We start from the raw sequence: 21,846 nt of genomic DNA, 5'->3' as shown, positions 1-21,846 counted from the left end.
GAGACTTTGCCAGTCCAAAAAAAGCCAGAAATCAACAGAAAATTTAACATTGAATCAAAACAACAAGCACCATGTAGAAAAATGCAGGATAAAAGAAAATATCTTCTATTAAATTGATAAAACCAACTGGACATAATGTATTTCATTTGAGTTATTGGTACAAAAAAATGGTATAAAAGCATATACGTATATTCATCTTTTGTTGATCCCTATAATTATTGATTATTATTACATTTGGGAGTGAGGCAGTTAGGAGAAACGTTAATCCCTATAAATTGTGTAATTGTATAAGTGTGTGGCTTTATAACTTTGTCTAAGGCTTCTTAATTCTGCAACATGCGATTCCTATCAAAGCATGTGTCTGTTCCAGCGTGGATGAAGTTGTGTTTAAGAAGGGGCTTGTCAGGGTGTAGGATTGTGTTTAGTTCCACAGATATCTAAAACGACACACTAAAGCAGAGTGGGCTTGATCACTAGCTGCTCCGAAAAAAAGGATGTCCAAGAAAACCTGACACTCCAGCTCTTCCAATCAGCCTCGATACTTCCTGACTGATAACATCACAAGTCTGCGCCAACTAGAAAACGTCAAGTCGTTTCAGAAGACTTCTACATATAAAGACAGCTTTGAGCAGTTAGTCAATACGGTGCAAGCTGACACACATCAGGACGTCCCTGTTCTAGCATAACATTTCACCCTCACTCCTATAGTCAACACAAGGCTAAAGAGCTTATTTTCATGGCATCGGACAAGTCCTGCATAGAAACCTGTCCAGAACTATTTGAATGAATGTTAAGTAAAATCTTTAATGAATGACATGCTTAACAGGACAATCATTTAAATGGAGCCGAGTTTGAGGTCAGGACCGTGAACTGCTTACAGGATATACAGTACGGGGCATTCACTTTACTTGATCACAGCTATCTTTATTCAAGGATGTCAAGCAGCAAAAAGAAAAAGAAAGCAGAGGAGGAAGAGAGTCATCTGCAAATCACTAGCAGGATTGGAGCTGTTACGAAAGCAAATCAGTTTTCTCAAACCACAACACTGTAAACATGGTTTTCCTATGGATAACCTGAATAATATTTCCCAACAAAAAAAAAATAGATTTGTTTAGGGAATAGCAGAAATGCAATCATGTAAGCTGCTACTGTAACACAGACAATTGCTTTCACACTTGATATGAGTGTAGCCGTTGTGTTGTATTGTCATTATGTCATTTGTTTTGTGACTATGTATGTTTATATACAATTCCCGGGAAGAATAGCTAGTGTGATTCAGCTTGTATTGGGGATCCAAATACCCAACAAAAACAAACAGAATATTGTGAGTCACTGAATGCAGACGGCTTATTAATCATTTGAGTAATCAAACATCTACAGAGAGAGAAAACTGTGCGGGCATCCCTCTCTTTGAAAAGGGTTAGTGGATCAGTACGCATAAAAAAAAACATCATCTGTCCCTTGATGTATATATTTATATATATTTAGGCGGCTGTATATTTCAGTTTTCTCATAAGAGAAGCCATCCTGGACCATCTTCAGCACTCATCAGCAATCTATCGCATGCTTTTCATCTTCCTGTTTCATACAGCACTGATCTCTGGCCAATATTGATCATAAACACACAGGTGTATCTGTCATTTTCATTTGTTTCAAGAAAACAGGATTGTTAAAAGGAAAACATTCCAAATCATTCCTTCTTGAGCATGCGGGTTAGCCTTTAAAACCTGAATTTCAGCTCATACAATAACTGTATGAATGAAATGTTAAGGAAAAGAGATTTTTTACTCTAGGGGTGTATGACTGCATGTCACAGTCCTTGGCATGTACAATTATATAAAAAAAAAGAATGAATATTTAAAAGCTTTCTCGATCCACTTCAAGGTTTTTTCTTTTTTAAATGATCTGACAGAGGAACCTCACACCAACCTTTAGGCCCACCCCCTGTTCATGAATATTTATGAAGAAATCGAGAGAGAAAAAACATCCATAATAAGATCCCACAGACCTTCAGTGCGTCTCAATTTGATGTTGCAAAGTCAGAAACCTTGACCCTAATCATCTCAGGTCAAAACATCAAGTCTAATGTTAGCGTGTCCATATAAATTCACCTCTAGCCTAAAAACACATGATGAACTAAACAGCAGTGAATTCATTCATTCTTTTTTTTTATGGTTGTTTTTGGCATGTATGAATTATGCATGCAAAACATTCAGTGTGTGAATAACCAGCGTTATATCCACCAGCATTGCCGCAGCGCAATACCTCTGCAGTACATTCGCCGTTCAAAGCAACGCACTGACCTGGTACAAACCCACATTTCCTGTTAGTCCAAACACCGTGTTGATTCTTCCTAACTGTGTTCATCACTTGGCACCGGTGTGAAAGGATTAACATGGATTTACATGATTATTACAATCGATGGGAACTTTTCAAATACATTTTACTCTCCTAAATCCCCATCAATGCAAATGCACTAAGCGTTACGGTTTGTTTTCGTTAAAGTTTGTTATAATTACTTTTCATTTCATGATGAATAAAATAAATCATTTTAGGGCTTTTCGGTTTACTTGTGGTATTAAGGGAACCACAGCTGCTGATTTGTGAATAATGACCATATCAGAGGGGCCAAACAAGGTGGACACAGTGTATATTAAGTGACACGTGTGGAGCTTCTGTGTATAGAACCTCTTTGCCTGTTGATTCAGGTGACCAAGACCAGTAAAAAAGTTTATATATGAACATTTTAGAAAGATACTTGTGACACAACACAATTCGTCCAAACTGCAGACAACAAGGAGACCTGTTTGAGTCAAACTGTGTAAACAACATTTAAATGTATGATTTTGCAGGAGCACACAGCCTGTAGTTTTCCTGAAGCACAGTGATTCAAATGCACCCCATCAACTATGTAGCTGACATCCTTTCTTTTATCAGATAATAACACAAAGATAGTGAAGCTTTTATCTAAAAACAGAAATGATGCACTAGAGATGGATCTACATGCAACAAAAATTACAAAATGTTTTACCAACATGTTAACAATAAAAAAGTCCAAACCCAAAAGGTATTCAATAAATAATCAGTCAGTGGGCCGTGATGAAAACCGATCAAATGTTTTGGTCATCAGTTTTGGTGTTCAGTGCCTATCAATGTAAAACACTAGTTATACAGCAAATGATAACTGTATTGCATTTTGTTATTTTGGAAGTTGTTTTTTTCACAAAGCTGTCAAATATTATTCTTAAAATAGCATTACCACTTTAATTACGATGGATGAAATTGTATAATTGTATACCTGTTGCATTCACAGATATCCAGATACATCCTACGTGCTAACCAACACATTATCAACCAACCAATGTGAGAGATGTGAGAATATTATCCCAGTTTTCTCTCAAAGTGCATTTGCTGATCCAAATCAAGGCCACAGTGCGGTTTTTTTTCATTGGAACAGTGCATCAAATTCACCACAGCACCCCTCTGACCTTGTTAGATGCCCTTTTTCGCCAACAATTACAGCACAGTATTAGGCTTTTGTCCAGAGCCATGCCTGGTGGCCTTGCTGCCTGTATACAGCTTCTCCTGAGTGAATGACAGCTGATAAAAGCTCTGGGCTCTTGCTGGCGTCACCACCACTATGTAATTCCACTGCAGGGGAGTTTGCTTTTAGCTATGAAGCACACTGCCACAAGAGCACTAAAGACACAGGCACAAACCCTCGCCAAATTGCCCCTAAGCTCCGGAGATATTTCATCTGCCATGTTATTGACAGAGGCAATTGTCACTATTCTAACCGTGTGTTATTTATCGTATTGCATCAGTAGCCCTGCGCATACTACCACCAAACACTGAAGCACAACAGCAAGAGATAAGGCAGTAGCTGCATCTAAAACAGCACCCTAATGATGAGGGTCCGCATTAAAATTTCATAACAAAACACAAGATGACAATAAAGCCGCTCAATTCAATAATGCACCAAGGCGGCACAACACAAAATTATTTTAAACACCCCAGAAACCACAAGTAAAATACTGAACCCGGCTTATTAATGCTTGCAAAACTGTGTGTGTGTGTGTGTGTGTGTGTGTGTGTGTTTGTGTTTGTGTTTGTGTGTGTTTATGTGTGTGTTTGTGTGTGTGTTTGTGTGTGTGTACATGAGTCCATGTGTGTCTGTAAGAGAGAGAAAGAGAGAGAGACCTTGAGTGCAATGGGAGGAGTAGATGCCGCAGCATTCAGGGAGGGAAAGCAAAGCTAACTGTGAGTCAGACTCTTTCTCTCTCTTCGGCCCTTACCTCCCTCCTTCCACTTCCACTCTCCCCTTCTCCTCCCTCTCTCAGCACTTAAGCAGCTGCCTCCACTTATGCAGGGCACATTTCAGATGACAGGAGGGGAGGGAGGGAGAAAAAAAAAGGGGAGGAAGGGAATGATGGGGGGCGGGGGGTAGCAGGAGGAGCATTGGGGGAAGGAAACAAAAGGTTGCACTATGATTGCAGAACGATTCAAAAGCTGCTGGAGGGCGACATTCCTGCCTATAGGTGAGGATGCTCCCCCCCCCCCTCAATTCCTCCCCTTCCCGCTCTAAAAACCCACGCCGCTATACATCAAAGTGGAGAAGGTTAACCGCTAGACACAGTAACCTCTGTAATAGAACTGTTTTCTAATGACCATCAACGCGTGTTTACTACCTCCGGGCCGGTGATTAATGGCTGTATGCACGGCATACTCCTACTTCACATCCTCTCTGCTCGTGCTCAGAGATGTGGAGAGAGATGTGGAGAAAATGACAGCTGGGAGTCTAAATGCTGCTGTAGGATCTTTTAGGACTTGAGAAGCTTGGCCTCCTGACCCCCTTCTACACCGGATCAGTGTCTAATAACAAAAGACAAAGAAAGAGGACATATTGAAACGTCCTGCGATAAGACGATCACTATTGTCCTGCAGCTTTTTAATGAACGGATTAGGGTGCAGCACTGACTGATCCAAAACACTTAAAGTTGCATTTACATACTTGAAATTGCTTTTACTAACAATTAAACTAATAATTGCTTTTTACAACTTAATTTTCATTTCCACAAAATATTTTAATGTTATAATGAATGTCAACTCTATCAATTTTTGTATTTAATTTTCTCATTGTCCACTTGAGTCTTTAAAACTCCATTGCTTTTTCTTGGATCGCTCCAATCGCTTTTAAAATGTTTAATAAAACATAAGAGGTAGGATAATTTGCTCATCCAATAAAAGGACATTTAATTCTAAAATTCAAAGTCACTGAATTTGATTACATATTTTTTTAGAGGAAAGCAGAGAAAAGCAGATTTGTGAATAATCCCACCGTCCTCCCCTCCCTTTAAAAAAATGCTTTTCATCATCATAACTAAAGAGGAAAATCACATTTATGGGGAACGATGCTCTGAAAATGCTGCTTCTGCGTGACATACGAACATCTAATAATTGTTATGTCAAAAAAGTTCTTCAAGTTAATCCGAACGTAACAACAAAATGCACTATAATAAGTGTTTTTGATCTAACGCCGCTCTCAGTGCTTTCTTCTTCAAACACTGTAACAGGGCTGGAAAAAAAAGTAAAGAAAAAAAGAATAAGGCCGTCGTTTAGGTTTAAAGGCTTCGTTAAGGTTAGTGGATGTTTGTCGTCATGGTTACATTAATAAGAATATGGTTAAGGTTAGGGAATAATTGCGGTCATGACTTAAAAATATTTGACAGAAAGACCTGCCTGGATCTGATGTTTGTGTGGACCGGGCTCGTTAATGCTGCAGCGTGGTTGTCTGCAGACACTAATGCAATTACTGTTTATGAAAGATTGCACCAAAATTAAGAAAAAACTGCAGACTCAAAATAAAGGGCGTTAAAACGTTTTGCAGCCTTCTCAATGGATTCAATATTAACTATAAGCCGTGCTAATTGTGTCCGCAGACTGCATGAAAATGCCTGCTATGTCAGCTAAATAAATATAAACTCTGATGCTGGAATATTTTAAGTTTCAAACAATCCAATCCAGTAAAATGATGAAGTAAATTGATGACAAAAAAACAGTACAGCTTTCGTACTGTAAGGTCCGTTTCCCCCTGTCGACTGTGCTGATGGATGAATAACACAGGGTCTTGAGCAGCTAACAGAGATGAAGTTGAGGTCTCTAAAAACATAACAATTATCTATATAACATAAAATGATTTTCGTTCACAAGATCACCTCAAAACATTTGTATGTTATTAGCACATGGTTCAAAAGGAGTAGTTTGAAATTATGGGAAATTTGCTTCAGCGCTTTCTCTCTGAGTTGAAAAGATCAATGCCACTCTCATGTGGAAAAAAAAGCAACCTTGAGGTGGTTATCTTAGTTTGGCATAACCACTGAAAGCAGAGAGAAACTTCACACCTGGCCCCAAGCATTAAATATATAACAAATTAATTTCAGCTAAACAACTCTGAATAAACATAGTATGCTTTAGCACCTGCCGCCAGCAGACAGAGTTAACAACTAGCAGGAGTTGATGGAACCAATAAAGCTGAGACTGAATATCAGACTTGCAGGTCAGGTGAACAGAAAGCACGACTCCAATTGAATGTGAATGTTGCCTCAATGTCTGGATGTGAGAATATGTATTTGTCCGCTTACATTTCAGCAACAGGAACAATGTCTTGTGCTAAGTTGTGAGGCCAGGAACAGACTGACCGCTGTTTAATTCACCTTCACTTTCATCAGTCAAGATGTGAAGAATTGTTATTTTCCATCTATTCAATGGAAAATAACTCAGTCATTATCGCCAGAAAGATCAGTAGATTTGCTGCAGCTTAGAAAAAGCCAACAAGCAATACACTGAAAGGGGTCATCAAATGCATCACAAGAGCACTTCTTCATTTTCTTTAAAAATAATTGCAAATGTAATTTTTCTAATATTTGTGACAGTTATAATGGCGCTCTTTCAGGTTTCTTTAAAAATACAGAAGAGTCTATAAGCGATTTTCCAAGTAATGGAGGCCGATTTCAAAAAGCTGAGACATTTCTATTGTTATTTCCGTCCAGAGATGGAGCTTGGTTTTCTTGCACAAACATTGCCGAGTGCAGAGAAAAACAACATTGGCTATATTATGAAGCTCTGATAGGCTCCATCAAGTGGATGATCTCCAGTAACAACTTCATGAGACCAGGAGCAAGAAGACATCATGTAATACAAAAAATATATTATATATATATATATTATATATATATATAATATATATATATATATTATATATATATATATAATATATATATAATATATTATATATATATATTATATATATATATATATATATATAATATATTATATATATATATTATATATATATATATATATAATATATTATATATATATATATATATAATATATATATATATATAATATATTATATATATATTATATATATATATATATATAATATATATATATATATATATATATATAACACAACACTCTTTTCCAGCACAATAAATGTCCTGCTAATACGTCGCCAGTCTCTTGAGCTGAGACAAAAGCAGCTCATTGATAACGGCTCAATAAGTGAGCATGGAGGTCTGTCGAGGGCTTTGAGGAATGTCCGGTCAATATGTGCTGATGAAAGATTTTACATGGCATTTTAAAACAGTATTTTGGTCCTGGAACTACAGTGGCTGCAATTTGCCAACTTCTAAAACAGTGCTCAGTAATACAATGACAAAGACAGTAGAATAATAAGCAGCTGATTAATACTTAATGCACACTAGGGCAGTTTTGTAAAATTAAAATCTAAAAGTCAGGCTCCTAAGAGTGGGACACATTTCCTCCGTCACATATTACACCCTTATTATTTTTCTCCCTAAATCGCGATCTTTCATCACTATTTTGTTTTTTCAAAATGAGAGTCCATAATGAAGACAGTTTTCATCCACATCACAAAAATCCATTCCATTACTCTCGCAGTGAAGATTTCCCTTTGTTCTCTGAGACACACATTATTTCCCTGTTGCTTCAGAAGGCGACTCCTTTACTTGGCTTCAAAACCAAAGGACGGGGGGCAGGTGGGGTGCAGGGGAGGGGGTGGCAGAGGACAGAAGGAGAAGAAAGGAGATACACAGATAAAAAGAGGGAGATGAAAAAGGGAGGGCAGAGTGACAAAAAGGCCACAGAGAGAGAGAGAGAGAGAGGGAGAGAGAGAGAGAGAGAGAGAGAGAGAGAGAGAAAGAGAGAGAGAGACAAGGCAGAGAGGGATGTCAGTCACAGAAAGAGTGTGTGCCCTATGTGTCTGCATGTGATGGGGGGGTAATAATGAGGAGGGCATGGGACACAAGAAATCGGACCGTCTACAAACTCAAATCTCAATATTCACCCCCATCTCCCCCTGCTAATACCCTGCCTTCCTTTGATATTTGTTTTCCCTTTTAAAGTCATTGATGTTATTAGTTTTTGAAACCCGGCTTAGTGGCTTATTGATAGGCTGCACAGATGGAAAAATAAATGGCCTCAGAATCTCTGATGAGAGAGAACAATAATTCTTGTCTATGGCTCATGTGAGGCTGCAGCACATCTACAAAACTAACACTGCGCCAGGAGGGAGTTTCTGTGTTTTCCTGCGTGAAAGACACTCTTGCATATCGCATTTTGGGCTCCCCTCTTTCCAGTGGACTTCACCAATAATGAAAAAAATCTCAGCTTTTCTGAGAAACACAGGCAGTATGGAATCAGGGAGAGAAGTAAAAGGAGCACACACTGTCACGGTTTTAATGTGAGTCTCTCTGTGTTCAGAAGGGGGGGGTTAGCCTCTCTGATGTGCCACAGCTGAAATTGGCAGGCTATCAGTCACAACCCTGTAACACAATGTACAGCATTTCTAAACGGTATAAAGAGATATGACAGCCAAGAAGGCAGAGATGCAGATTGAACGAGGGAGAGGGAGAAGACACGGAGACAGAGAGCAAAGCAGGGAGTGAGAGTGAGAGAAATGCCATTTTTAGAAGCCTGATGTGTTAGTCTAAATGTTTTCTTTACAACTGGGTCGGAACAGCACATTATTCAAGACACGGAGAACAAGCATTTAAGTATTTTGACACCGACTGATCCAACTCTCGGCGCCGCAGGTCCCATTTCTCAACAGAATAATAATAAACGCGTTGCATCGTGCGGTCCTTAAAAGATACCATATTGTGTCTAAACGAAGCAAAAGCTGTCAAAACGTTTGGAAATGGGGCAAGCTCTTCTGTTGACAAATGAGAACAAAGCCGGCTCAGCCTCCCTGTTGGTAATCAGGCCTATTGATTAGTGGCTGTGTGGGTCTGTGAGGGGCTGCAGAAGCCTGGGAGCCAGTGGCTGTGTGCATATGCACAGGGGTATTAGCAGCGCTTATTCTCCCGGCCTGTGGGACAATGCAGCCTCTGAGCGAGGTGATTAAAAGGCCCGAGCTATTGAGCTCCTTCAATCAATGCCCTCCTGTGCTGCTGGACAGAGCCAGAGGCCACTTCCTAAACAACAGCCTTGCACACATGCTAAAATACTATCACTTTCTCGACCCTACATTTTTCCTCTCCCTCCCCCAAATCTTAAACCAACTTCGTTAAGTTTCGAGCCAAAGGGGACCAAATCCCCATTGCCTTGCTGCATGGCTTGCCTTGACCACACAACATTACAAAGAGGCTTGCCATTTTCATCATGTACAATGGCCAATTAAACCAATCGGGAGAGAAGAAGGGGGTGTGGGATAAAAGTAGGAGCTTTTCATTTAAATGGATAAGGTTAATGAGTTATTTGTATGGTTGACGTGTTTCGATGGTTGGAAAGGTTAGGCACATCTACAGAGCTGCCCTTTGGAGTGATCTCCTCTGTTTCACACTCTCTCAAGCAGTGGTAATGAGGGGTCACTGTGCACCATGAGGGCCCTGGGAGCCAGTAGCCCCGGCCTGACAACCACACAGCCACCGTCATGTTAGCATTTCCTCCTAAATAAACAAGCCATGTGCAGGTAATTTCTCTTTCTCTCTCTTTCAATATCCTGACAAGTGGTTTGCTCTCAGCTCGCCCTGAACAGAGAAAACGCCCCCCTCGTTTTTTTAGGAACATCCACTTCCATATTTTCAATAACTGCCGGATCCTATGCTCATTTTCTAATGGAGCCACTCTCTGAATTCCATTTCAAAGAACTGGCCCATCTTCAGTTCCTCCACTGTCATAATCATATCTGCTACTTTTTTTCCATTTTGTGTCTCATCAACACCTTGGTTAATCCAGTTAAAAATGTCAGATAATGCATGATTTTAAAATAACTAAGCAAATATATATATGTTAATATCATGGCAATCACAAACCAGTCCTTTTCCAGGCATAAACTTAAGCTGTTGGTGAGGTTCATGACAAAAGACCTGGCTTTCCTCAATCTGGATCTATTAATTTAGTAATTATTTTCAGAAACTGATATCCCAAATTCTCACAGGCACAGAAAAGTCCGTATCGCAGGCAGCCAGGCAGCCCAGGGTGTGCTGCTGTCAGGTTTGCCAGTGTGAGCGGACAGAGGCGGTGGGCTCTGCTTAAGACAGAGTATTGGACAAACACAAACAAACGAGGCAGCGGCCACTGTGACTCAGTGCTCTAATGAACCAGCGTATTGACTTGCTGGCTTTCTGTTTCTCTCTGCCTCTATGTCTCTCTTTCTCTCCCTCTCTCCCTCTCTCCACACAACACACACACACACACACACACACACACACACACACACACACACACACACACACACACACACACACACACACACACACACACACACACACACACACACACACACACACACACACACACACACACACACACACACACACACACACACTGCCTCGCTCTCTCTCTCCCTCTGTCTGCCGTGTTTGTATGGATCCCAGCTGCCACTCGGAATACCAATTACTGTAGGCCCAGGAGTGGGGGAAGGAGAGAGGTAGAAGGAAAGGGAGGATGAGGGAGAGGAAGAGAGGGATGTTGGGAAAGCGATGAAGGATAGAAGGTGGAAATAGGAGGAAAGAGTTGAAGCGGCGGAGGGAATGGAGGGGAAATGGCAAGCAATGCAGGAGGCTTGTCCTTACTTGGTGGCCGTGAGAAGAAGCTTGTCGGGTGATGGGGGGGTGGGGGGGGGAGTCTTCATCCCTGATGCTGTCATACCTCAAGAGGAGGGAAAATCAAAAAGTGTCTCCATGTGAGACACTTCCATCCCTGATGCTGTGACACTCTTACAGCAGACGCACAGGGTGGGAAAATCAAAGGGGACCTTTTTGTGTTCTGCCACAAATAGGTGCACCCCCTGCACAGAAACGAAGGGAGGGGTGGTGTGAGGTGTTTCATGGGTAAAAATAAGATTTTCCCTGAGCCTTCCCGGGACAAGAGCCTGGGCGCTACATCTCCCATTACAAGATATTTGTATTTGATAAAGGGATTTGGACTGTTGTAAGCTTTGGGTTCCAGCGACACTCCTTCTTTCCCTCTCCCTTTCTCTTCTTCAACCACCGCAACAATTCTCATGACAACCGTAATGAGCATGCTCACATTCTGCACGATACCACTAATTTGAGAAATTTCCAGCACAAAGACATAATTAGACAAACTAATTAGACGAAGACTTCGCTGCACAGAGATCCTCCGCAGTTCAACTCATCCGCCTACCTGCCGATGACTAAAATAGGAAGCAGCCGTCAAGCCCATCCATGCTTATTCCCCTCAGTTAGCGCGGTGAGGTGTTTGTGAGATGGCGCACAAGGGAGAATAACATGATCCCTCCCGAGGGCTGCAGCCGCTCCTCACTAGCAGTACAGCAGTGTCTTCGTTGTGGCTTTAGTGTCACATAGGGCTAACAGGTCCTACCAAGCCACAGATTGTCTTACTATTTTTATCTGAGGCGGCGGCGTTGTCTAGAGACTGTGAAAAAAGCCGGCTGAGAACATTCTGCGCAGGCCAACAGCTATATGTAAGACAGATGAATAAATCAGAGAGAGACACTCATTTGTGCCATGAACACTTTAAAATACACAGTTCCGGTTGAGGTGTTCATAGTGAGCTATAGGTGAAGTGGTGGGTTTTCTAATGAAGAATAAGAGTAGAGTACTTAGAGAGTTGGAGAGGCGAGGGAGGTAGAAAGGTAATTGATTTTAAAAGTGATGGGAAAACCCACAGGTCTCAGGAGGGGGCAGCAAACCGTCTCGACGGATACAGAAACCCCAACTGCCTCCAAGAATAATGGAATTAATTCTTAGTCTGATTTAAATACATGTTATAATGGAATCTTAAATTAACATTTCCTAAAGCCCCCAGAGATTGAGTCAAAGATGTTACAGCATTTTTTTTACTTTTCTCTCGACAATGGAGCATTTGTCCTCTGAATATGTGTTCCCTGTACACGCTCTGTGTTATCCAAACAACAGTGTTGGCTCGTTATCGTTTTTGTACAGAGTACGATGAAAAAAGAAATATAATCATTATAAGAATGTGGACTTGCTCGTGCATACACAAAACCAACTTGCTAGCCCACATAAAAGCTCAGAGGGCCAAATAAGCATGTGCACATGCTTACATACACATTCATATTTTTAACTGCTTGGCAGGCTGTCAACGTGGAGTTTCAGTGACGGCAGATTTGTAAAAGAGAGGGAGAGACAGACGGGTGTTTGTTTTTGCTAATTTTCTGTCAGTTCACTAAGTCCAGGTAGACTGGATGCACCTCGGGATTAACAGTCAGCACAGAGGGCTTCTTTAAGCACCATCTGCCCCTTCAACAGTTAATACATATGCAAAAGCACACACACACACACACACACACACACATACACACACACACACACACACACAGTAACACACAAACACTTTGCACATAGATACCTTACCCGGCCTCTCCAGAGGCTTCATCACAGGAACCAAAACACCGCAGTAGCATACATCTTTGATAGTGAGTTTTAAACCTATTAGATCCTATGGCTATAAAGTATGCATGCAGATGGTACACTTGCTCTCCTCTGACAAAGACTTTCTCTCAATGGAATAAACTGCATAAATAAACCATAAGCAAATCCTAAATAGTGCACACAAAAGGCAAAAAGGCGTGCTTATACGCAAGCTTATATACACGCCTCAGAGACAGATATCAAAGGAGCAGGTTATTCGAAGCGTCATTTCAATATAAAAGGAAAATACCTGCAGTTGTGATGCTCCAAAAGTATTTAGCCCATGGTGACAGAAACATCGCTGTATGACAGTAATAGAAGCAGCAAAATGAATTATCCCACCGGGTGAGAGTGTTCTGGACAGTATGGATGAGGCGCTGTATATATTGTAGGCCTCACATGTGGAGCTGTGTTTGATATGAGGTTTACTGCCAATACCATCCTGTATTTATCCTTTTCTTGGGATGGGTCAGTAAAGTATACTTTGAGGAATATTAAAAGGATTTTCAACATAACGGTTTTATCGATTTCAAAAAGGTCAAACTACTCAAATTCAAACGCTCTTGTTTTGACTAGCTCTAAATATAATAATTGTTTTAATTATGGATTTATACGCTGATTGTTTAATCAATTCAACACTTGTTCTTGAATTATGAAAAAACAGGGCTCTACAAAAATAAGGAGACCAATGTGACATCTTCAGATTGCTTGTTTTGACTTAGAGTCCAAAACCTGAAGACATATTACATTGTTTATTAGAAAGTAAAACAAGAAAAGTCAGCATAACCTCAACATTTCGGTGTTAAAAATGTGTAATATTTGACAATTTACAAAAAAAAAATGTTTTCTGCTGATTGACTCTACAAATGAATTGACTAATCATGTGCAACCAGAAGAACGTTAATTTAAAAAAAGTCTAAACATGAGGAAGTACATAATTAGAAGTTAAGGATCTGACAAAGCATACAGTGCCAGTCTTCAAATCTTGACAGCTTAGTCAGTATTTAAAAAAGGGGTCAGAATACAGGTTGTGTTGATTACAAGTAACTTAATAGTGTGAACAACTATAATTCCTTTTTGATAGGGCTCCAGCAAAATTGCAAGCGTTTCAACTGACAACTTCAATAACAATAAAATATTACGTCGGCTATTTTTCAAAAACAAAGCTTAAACTTGGTATAAAACAAAAAGCCAGAAAAAGATTTAGCAAAATCCAGACCTACTGAATTCCAACAGTATACAAGATATTACAAAGAATCTCTGAGGCTTTGTGTGACTAAATGATGAATTAGCTCTTTATCAGCGCCAGCTATGCGGCGTTGCATATTTGACTCCTTCTAGAAAGCATTTTACTTGCTCAACTGTGATATATGTGGGCTGTATTCTGACATTGTTGCTGAATGATGACTTGGGGAAATGGGTTGCAAGAGCACTGAAAAACGGTGAGTTAAAAAAAAAAAATCTGTTCGCACACGACAGAGCTTCAGTACGTCACTGACAATAAATGTGAAGCAGGCATCCTGGCTTACCATGTATATTTTTATGCTACAATTGGCTATTTGTGTGTGACAGCAGAGACTGGGTCACTGTCATAATGCTAAAACATGTGCGTGTGTGAATGTGAGAAATAACAGCAGTCACATAGCTGAAGAATACACCGGAGCCAGCAAAAACTCTTACTGAGGCATGCTGGAGCTGACAGAGAAACAAGCAAGAATACACACAGCTGTACATCCTAGAAGTCAGAGAGCCGCAGTAGACACTTCATACACCCTTCTGAGATGCATCTGAAATGAGAAGTCCTAATTATTATTTCCATTGTGCCCCACTCCTGTGACAAGGACCACTAGCTGTGAATGATTATAATTATTACCCGTTGTAGAATAGCAGTCGTGCTGTTGTATCATCAGCAACATCATCCAACAGATCAGGGTCAAATCCAACTTGAAATTCATGTATGCAATTCAATTCACATCCTCCGTGTTAAGATATTCAAAAACATTCCTCATTTGACTTCTTAGATGTGTCGCGCATGGATTGTGTTTTGCCTCTGGCGTGCTATGGTAAATGAAAAGTAAAGCGCTATTCTTCAGCTGAGCGTATCTGACAGGAAGACTATCGCAACAGGCTCTCTCATCGCGGTATGATAAAATAGATATTCAATTCAATTTTCACTAATGTTTGATTAGGGCACAAATGGCACGGTCTCCACAAACAGCAGCACAATTAAAGTGAAATAAATTACAGTTAATCTTAGACCCATCGCTGGCAATGCCCGTAAACACTGAACTTGTTCGCTGTGAAAAGATTTACAGCAAAATATAGCCTGTCTCATATTTGCACAAAAATTCACAACATCGTTTAGAGTAGCAAACAAGCCCGTCTTGAATGGCTGGTAATTATGTACAGCAGCAAATAAAGCGTGGTTCCTTTCTGAGGCACTGGTGGCTTGTTAAGTGGTGAACAGACAAAACAGCATTTACAAAATGAAAGGTGCAGGGAAACATCCAGGGCACAGCCAGCTTCTCTCCCATTAGAGACAACACTGTCTGTCTCATGACCGTTTGTTTGTTCCAACTGGCTTTGCTGGAAGGACGCACCCTGAACCCCCACCTTCAGCAGTAACTACGTCTCTCCCTTTTTTCTGTCCACACTCCCTCCGTCTATCCAGCCCTTCCTCTAATCTTCCCACCATGTCCATCCCCCCTCTCATCTCCGGCTCCTCTGTTTTCTCCTCTCTCACAGTACAACCTATGTTTGGCTCTCTTTCTCATCATCAACCCCTTTTTTCATCTCCCCCCACCTCCTCCCCCTGTTTCCATCCACCAAATCAAAGATAAGGCTAATGAAGGTGGCTTATTATTCCAGCATTCAGGACCCTGGATGTATACACGTTTAGCACAACATGGATATGCGACTCCTCCGGCTCCAACATGAGGAATTAGACAGGGGGCAATAAATCTATTAGTGTTATTATATAACAAAAAAACAGAGTTGTTATTGCCACCGTGTGTGCCGTTACAAAGGGAACAATACATGGGAGCACACTGTGAGAAACCAATTAAAATCCAGCCTTGTCATATAGCTTCCTCCCTCCCGAGTCATGTCTTGAATATACCGCTTTCACACCATTCATGTCAGTGCACCTGTGTCCACTGCATTAAATCCCAACCTCTTTCTCAAATTTCCCAGCATCACATCTCACTATCTGTTTCAAGAATCCCATGAGTTGAAATGCAAGGGGACCCGGGAGAGAGTGAGCCAAACTGGGGAAATTTTGCATTATCTATCCATCTGCAATATAAAGGTCTGATGTGAAAGCAGGAAATGAACGGCAAGCCTGCATGCTCATGGTCCCAGTGGCCAGCAGCCTACATGTTGATATCAAGTAGGCAACGCGGAAAGTGATTTAATAGACCCCAGTTTAATTAGATTAGTATTTGTTTATGGCAGAAATCCTGATGCATTACTTGAATTATCCTGGCAGAACCAATTCATGAACACGGGGCAAAAATGTGGCTGGCCTTGGCATTTAAATTGCACCCAACTGCTTTTCCTTTTTTTTCTGAACCTCTCCTCAAAGTGATTTTCTGCCTTCCACTGGAATCTCTCTGATAGGACTTGTAAGGATGGTTTAACCCCTCAGCGTACTTAAACCCGCCAGCTGTCATGAATGAATCCAGAGAATGAGGAGAGGAGAGCACTGAGGCCATTTTTCCCCTAAAAGCGCTGGGGCCAACCCATATCCTATATGTGAGCATGTCCATGTTTGCCAGGCCCTCAGAGTGCAGAGCAGCCCTCTTCAGTTTGGCTACTGTTATGGAGGGAGGCAGGATGGGGAGGCACAGCTCCCCCTGCAGAGCGCTGGTCCAAGACAACCACAGGCAGTCTCTGCTCACATCTACACTCAGCCCAATCAACTTCTCTGTCAATGCCGACCGGCAGCCAATCGAAGGAGAGATCCTTAATGTCTTTCTGATTGCGCTGTTTTTAATTCATTACTTGACTGCACTCTTACAGTTTTGCCTCAGTGCCTCACGCCTCGTACTGACACATATTTTCTTAAACGGGGCATTCTTTAAATTAGATTAGCTCAGTTTGCCTGTCAGCTACAGCTGTCATTTTTGCCTCTCTCAGCCACTGTGCATTTACCATACTGTACATATGTGTGTCTGCGGCAGGACGATTATGAGTATGTTTACGTGTGTATACATAAGTATGCCAGTAGCGTCTGAGTACAAGTGTGTGTGTCTTCCTGGAACAGCTCCTGTCTGGGGGGCAGAGCAGGCGGCAAAGAGCTCAGCAGCGCCTCAGTCCCTCAGGACACGCTGCAGCTCTCTCCTCACGGCCATGAAAAGCAATCAGAACCCAGCCTTCTCCCCTGGACGTACCTCTGTCTTTAATTACAGAACTCAGCAGCGGCAGCAGCACAGGGAAAGACTGCCTCCGCTGGGCCGCATTCAGCGAGGCACAGCCCAAACGCTGGCTGGGGCAAGCGCAGCAGGCCTCTGCATACAGTGGCCTGACATAAACACAGTGCGCTTACACAGACAGTCACTGATGGGCTCAGCATGCTTCAACTGGGACAGACACAAGGTGCTTCCATAATACTTTAGCGACACAATGAACAGAGGAACTGCAGAGCTCCAGACATAAAACACAGCAGGCCCCATAGGCGGGAAGCCCTTTCTGTATCCTTAACGAGATGTTCTCCCCTCTAGTCTCCTTTTCAAAAAGTATTGTAGTGCAACCTGTCAGGCAATACCAGATTATATTAAAAAATCCATTTTATAGACATTTATGGTACGAGCTGTTGTATCCTTTTCTCTAAAATGCCTTATACTGATTAGAACATTTAAGGTTTAAATGATTGAAAAGGAACACAATCTTTATATCCGAATAATGTATCCACTGGCAAGAAAAAAGAATGATTGACGAGGATCAGCTCATTCGGTATAATTGAGACTCTCTCCCATTCAACAGACGCAGTAGTAGAGGCCCAACACATGTGCCTGAGGCAGAAGCAGAGGAGAAGCCACAGAGCACACATGGGCAGGAGAAGATAAGAGACTATGTACACAAGCTGCTGGTTTTATTGCAGCAACATAACGCTCGGATAACATTTTCAGAAAACCTTCCAGCGCTGTCCTTGCTACTGTGGAACAGAGCCATGGTGGTGAAATGTGTCGTTGGACTCAATTTTTCACCCAATTTGAAGATGAACGGAGAATGGCGCTCAAGTGAAAGCAGTGAGACTGACCAGTGACCAGGAGGAGATGAATGGCAAATTCTGTAACCTCCATGGCGAGCTTGGCGGCACGTCACAGAAGAAGATGCAGTTTGATATGTGAGCTTCTGTTAGTTTCAGTATCTATGATCTTCAAACAAGGCTGCAGCCGGCCAGAGCAAGGAGACCCACTCCCCGGCACACGTCACATAGCCCCAGGCCCAATGACGGCACACATTATCATGTATGTTAATGACACCCACATCAACATGTCAACTCAATTTGGCCCTCTTAAAGGCTCTCTTTGACTCAATCAATGCATGGCCTTCCATCTGGTTTACACTGCTGTCTTCACATTAGAGAAGCAGAGGGCAGTGACAGGCTGGCCTACATCAGTTTAACACTACATTTCATTTCTTAAATAGATCTTCCAATAGGAACCAGATGCATGCAGAAAAGCCAAAACAAGTCCTCTCAAATAGGCTAATTATAAAAGCTGCAAAACATAAATCAAACTATGTCATGTCAGATCAATAATTGTGCAGATCATTAATTGTGGCAATAAATTCACCACGTTAAAAATCCCTTCTTACAAGGCTTTCCAATAAACATTAGCCAGGGAAATGTCTAGCCCGTTTAAATGTTATCCAATTACAAAACCCTATTTAAAACAAAGTTAACAACTGATTGTAACACCTCCACAAAACCAGAGCACAGAGGCTGTTATTATGGGCTGCAGCTCATTATTCTCTCGCAGGGCTTGTCTGGCTCGCAGTGTGGCTGCCTGGGACATCCAGTAAACATCTGTCATGAGGCATCCTTTAAGGGGAGCACAGACACAGTAAGTTACTGATCTAGTGACCCGACAGTGCAGGCATTCACACCGCCTTAGTGCACCTGTGCGTGCTCTGCCATCATGGTGTTTAGGCCAATTTTAGGAATCTGTGCTCATAAACCGTTTATGAATCATTTATTCATCTTATCACAGTGGAGGGGCCTAGCTGTAAGATGATGTGTTATCCCATTGGGTTTCAATAGCCCATTCATGAATCATTCATTAGTTTGGACTATAGATGATTCCCCTTTATTCATCTCTTATTTATTTTGGGGCAGCACTGCTCCGGATGCATAGCTTGATTCAAAATGACGTCCACAGGCCAGTGTTTGCCTTCAAAACACACAAACAGTGCAGGGTAACTGGCTTCAATGTGAACAACCACACGTGGCACCTGTATCTGTGTTGATTTCTGAGCATTAGAATAGGTCAGTGTCTGCGCTTTAAATAAGTGGGGGTATTTTTCGCAGGGAATGGGTAGTCGATGGAGCAGAGACGAATGAATGTAGCCTACGACAGCTGTCCCAAGGAGGCAGGGTAGCTACTACACCGCATGCTTGGTGTGTTCTCCCTTTGAATAAAATGTCCGATCAGATAAAGCAAATCAAGCAAAGCTGGGATATAATTCCGTGTGTGTACAAATCGAGCTGTCATGTGCATACCTAATAGAGCTCGCTCCCTATTGAAATACACACCGCACGCTGAATAGCAGCATAATAACGTTTTCACTGCCTACCTCCAGAGCGTATGCGCCCAAACTGCGTTTTTCCCCCGTCGCAATGGGATCCTCCTCAGCTTCTTTGGACAGTATCAGAGACGGGTCTTTCCCCAGAAATGCAAACACTTCCCATGCATGTTCCCCCCCACCCTCCCCGCCACCACCAGCAGCAGCAGCAGCCCGGGCCTCCAGTAATAGCAGGTGGACGCGCCTCTCAACGATGGAGACAGCGCGACTCTCCTCTCCCCCGCCGCTCCATTTTCAATTACGGAAGAATTCGTATTCCAGGAAACGCGCTATAGGACAGCCAGCGTGTCCTAATGTCGCCGCTTCTTCTCGGGACAAACAGGGGCCGTCGCCTCTCAAACTCCCGATTCGCGGCGCCCCCTCGCCTGTTATCTGCCTTTTACGAGGTGCTTGATGTTGCCATTGTCACGGCGTATTTTTTCTCCCTTTTTTTTGCAGCTGGACCTCTCCCCCTCCTTGCGGCGCGCAGTCTCGTAGGCGCGCACTTTGCCTGCTCCCCCTCCGATTCTTCTCGGTCCGACCTATGAGCGCGCACAGCCAGCCGACGCAGGGCCACGCACCGCTTTGACGGACGCGCTGAGCAAATCAGGTAGCCCACTCCAAATAGGACTGTATCATAACAGGGCAACTGCAATGACATGAATAATGAATAGGCTACTCATGTATGCCTATGCAGGATTATAGGCCCACTCATAACACTTACCGGACTGGAAGCAATATTTGGGTAGTCTCTCACTATCTCTCCCTCTGTGTGTGTGTGTGTGTGTGTGTGTGTGTGTGTGTGTGTGTGTGTGTGTGTGTGTGTGTGTGTGTGTGTGTGTGTGTGTGTGTGTGTGTGTGTGTGTGTGTGTGTGTGTGTGTGTGTGTGTCAATATATGAGTTAGGTCTGCAAACAGAAAAAAGAGAATAAGAAATAGATCAATCAGTGATTAATTGATCGATTTAGATTCAAATATTTTAAGGAAAATTACATTTGGTTCGTCATACCTGTTTTATATCCTGCCGTTACAATGCAGTTTTGTCATTATACAGTTTACAATGCAGGCTATGTGATGTATTATATACAAAAGCACAAGTAGTTTCATTGTATTTTTTGGAAAGCTGTACAAGGTGAATTTTCTTTTTATTCAGAACGTTTTCATTTATAGGACTCTCTGGTTGAAAGGAAACATATTTTCTTGGTTGATGTATCTTTGTGAATCTGCCTAATTGATGAAAAATTGTCAAAAACATTTTGATTTCTTTAAAAGGTGTATGCCAAATCAAGCCAGAATGTACCCACTTTCCAGTTTCTCTGTTTTCTATCACAGAACATAAAGCTTAGTTGGGGCTTTGACTGTGGGTTGGAAAAAACAGGAAATTTGAAGATGTTATGTTGGGCTTTTAATGTTATGATGGTCATTTTTATTTCCTATTAGGCATTGGTAGGTGCTGCAACAAACTGTTATATCTATGATTAATTAATATGACAATTAACTTTTATTTCTCTGGTTATAAAATGTCAGTTCACTTCAAAATGCATTCTCCAAAATAGATGTTGACATATCCAAACTGATTGTTTTACAAGGCTATTCCAAGAATATTCAGTTTCATAAAAGAAGAAGAAATATTCACATTGGAAAACTAGTAGCAGTGAATATATTTTTGCTTAAAAAATGATAAATGAGGTATCTTCATTTCTTAGGATTACTTTTTTGTTGATCCACTGATTATCACAAATAATCAACTGTGTCTCAGCTCTGGAATTATTAAGGTTCATCAGCCCCTAAGTCTATTGGTATAAATATTCAGACATTTTGGAGAGACTCAGTTTCTGTCTTTCCCGATGTTAAATGTGTGCAGTCAAAATGTGTAATAATGCCCAATAAAACAGAACTGCTAAACTAAAACGTTTATTCAAGCTTGATGTGAATACGTGCAGATTAATATGACAGGGACAAAATCTGTCTTTCTACAGCAGCACCATCACACACTGAGAGATTTGACAAACACACACACACACACACACACACACACACACACACACACACACACACACACACACACACACACACACACACACACACACACCTTTGTGGCCTTGATCTGCATT

At 41.6% G+C, this 21,846-nt stretch overlaps 1 protein-coding gene across 2 annotated transcripts in view; it reads right to left on the bottom strand.

Moving 5' to 3' along the window:
• Window positions 1–19,910, bottom strand: part of nexmifb (neurite extension and migration factor b) — a 47,977-nt gene extending 28,067 nt beyond the window's left edge. For both annotated transcript variants that reach the window (XM_063877176.1, XM_063877175.1), the window contains exon 1: window positions 19,746–19,910. The gene's annotated coding sequence lies outside the window, so the exon portion shown is untranslated. The remainder of the gene's footprint in view (window positions 1–19,745) is intronic.
• Between the last annotated feature and the right edge of the window lie 1,936 nt (window positions 19,911–21,846).

The sequence above is a fragment of the Eleginops maclovinus genome, chromosome 23 (assembly GCF_036324505.1).
Source record: "Eleginops maclovinus isolate JMC-PN-2008 ecotype Puerto Natales chromosome 23, JC_Emac_rtc_rv5, whole genome shotgun sequence".
Taxonomy (NCBI): domain Eukaryota; kingdom Metazoa; phylum Chordata; class Actinopteri; order Perciformes; family Eleginopidae; genus Eleginops; species Eleginops maclovinus.
Note: the sequence above shows the minus strand (reverse complement) of the source record. Positions and strands in the feature narration are given on the sequence as shown.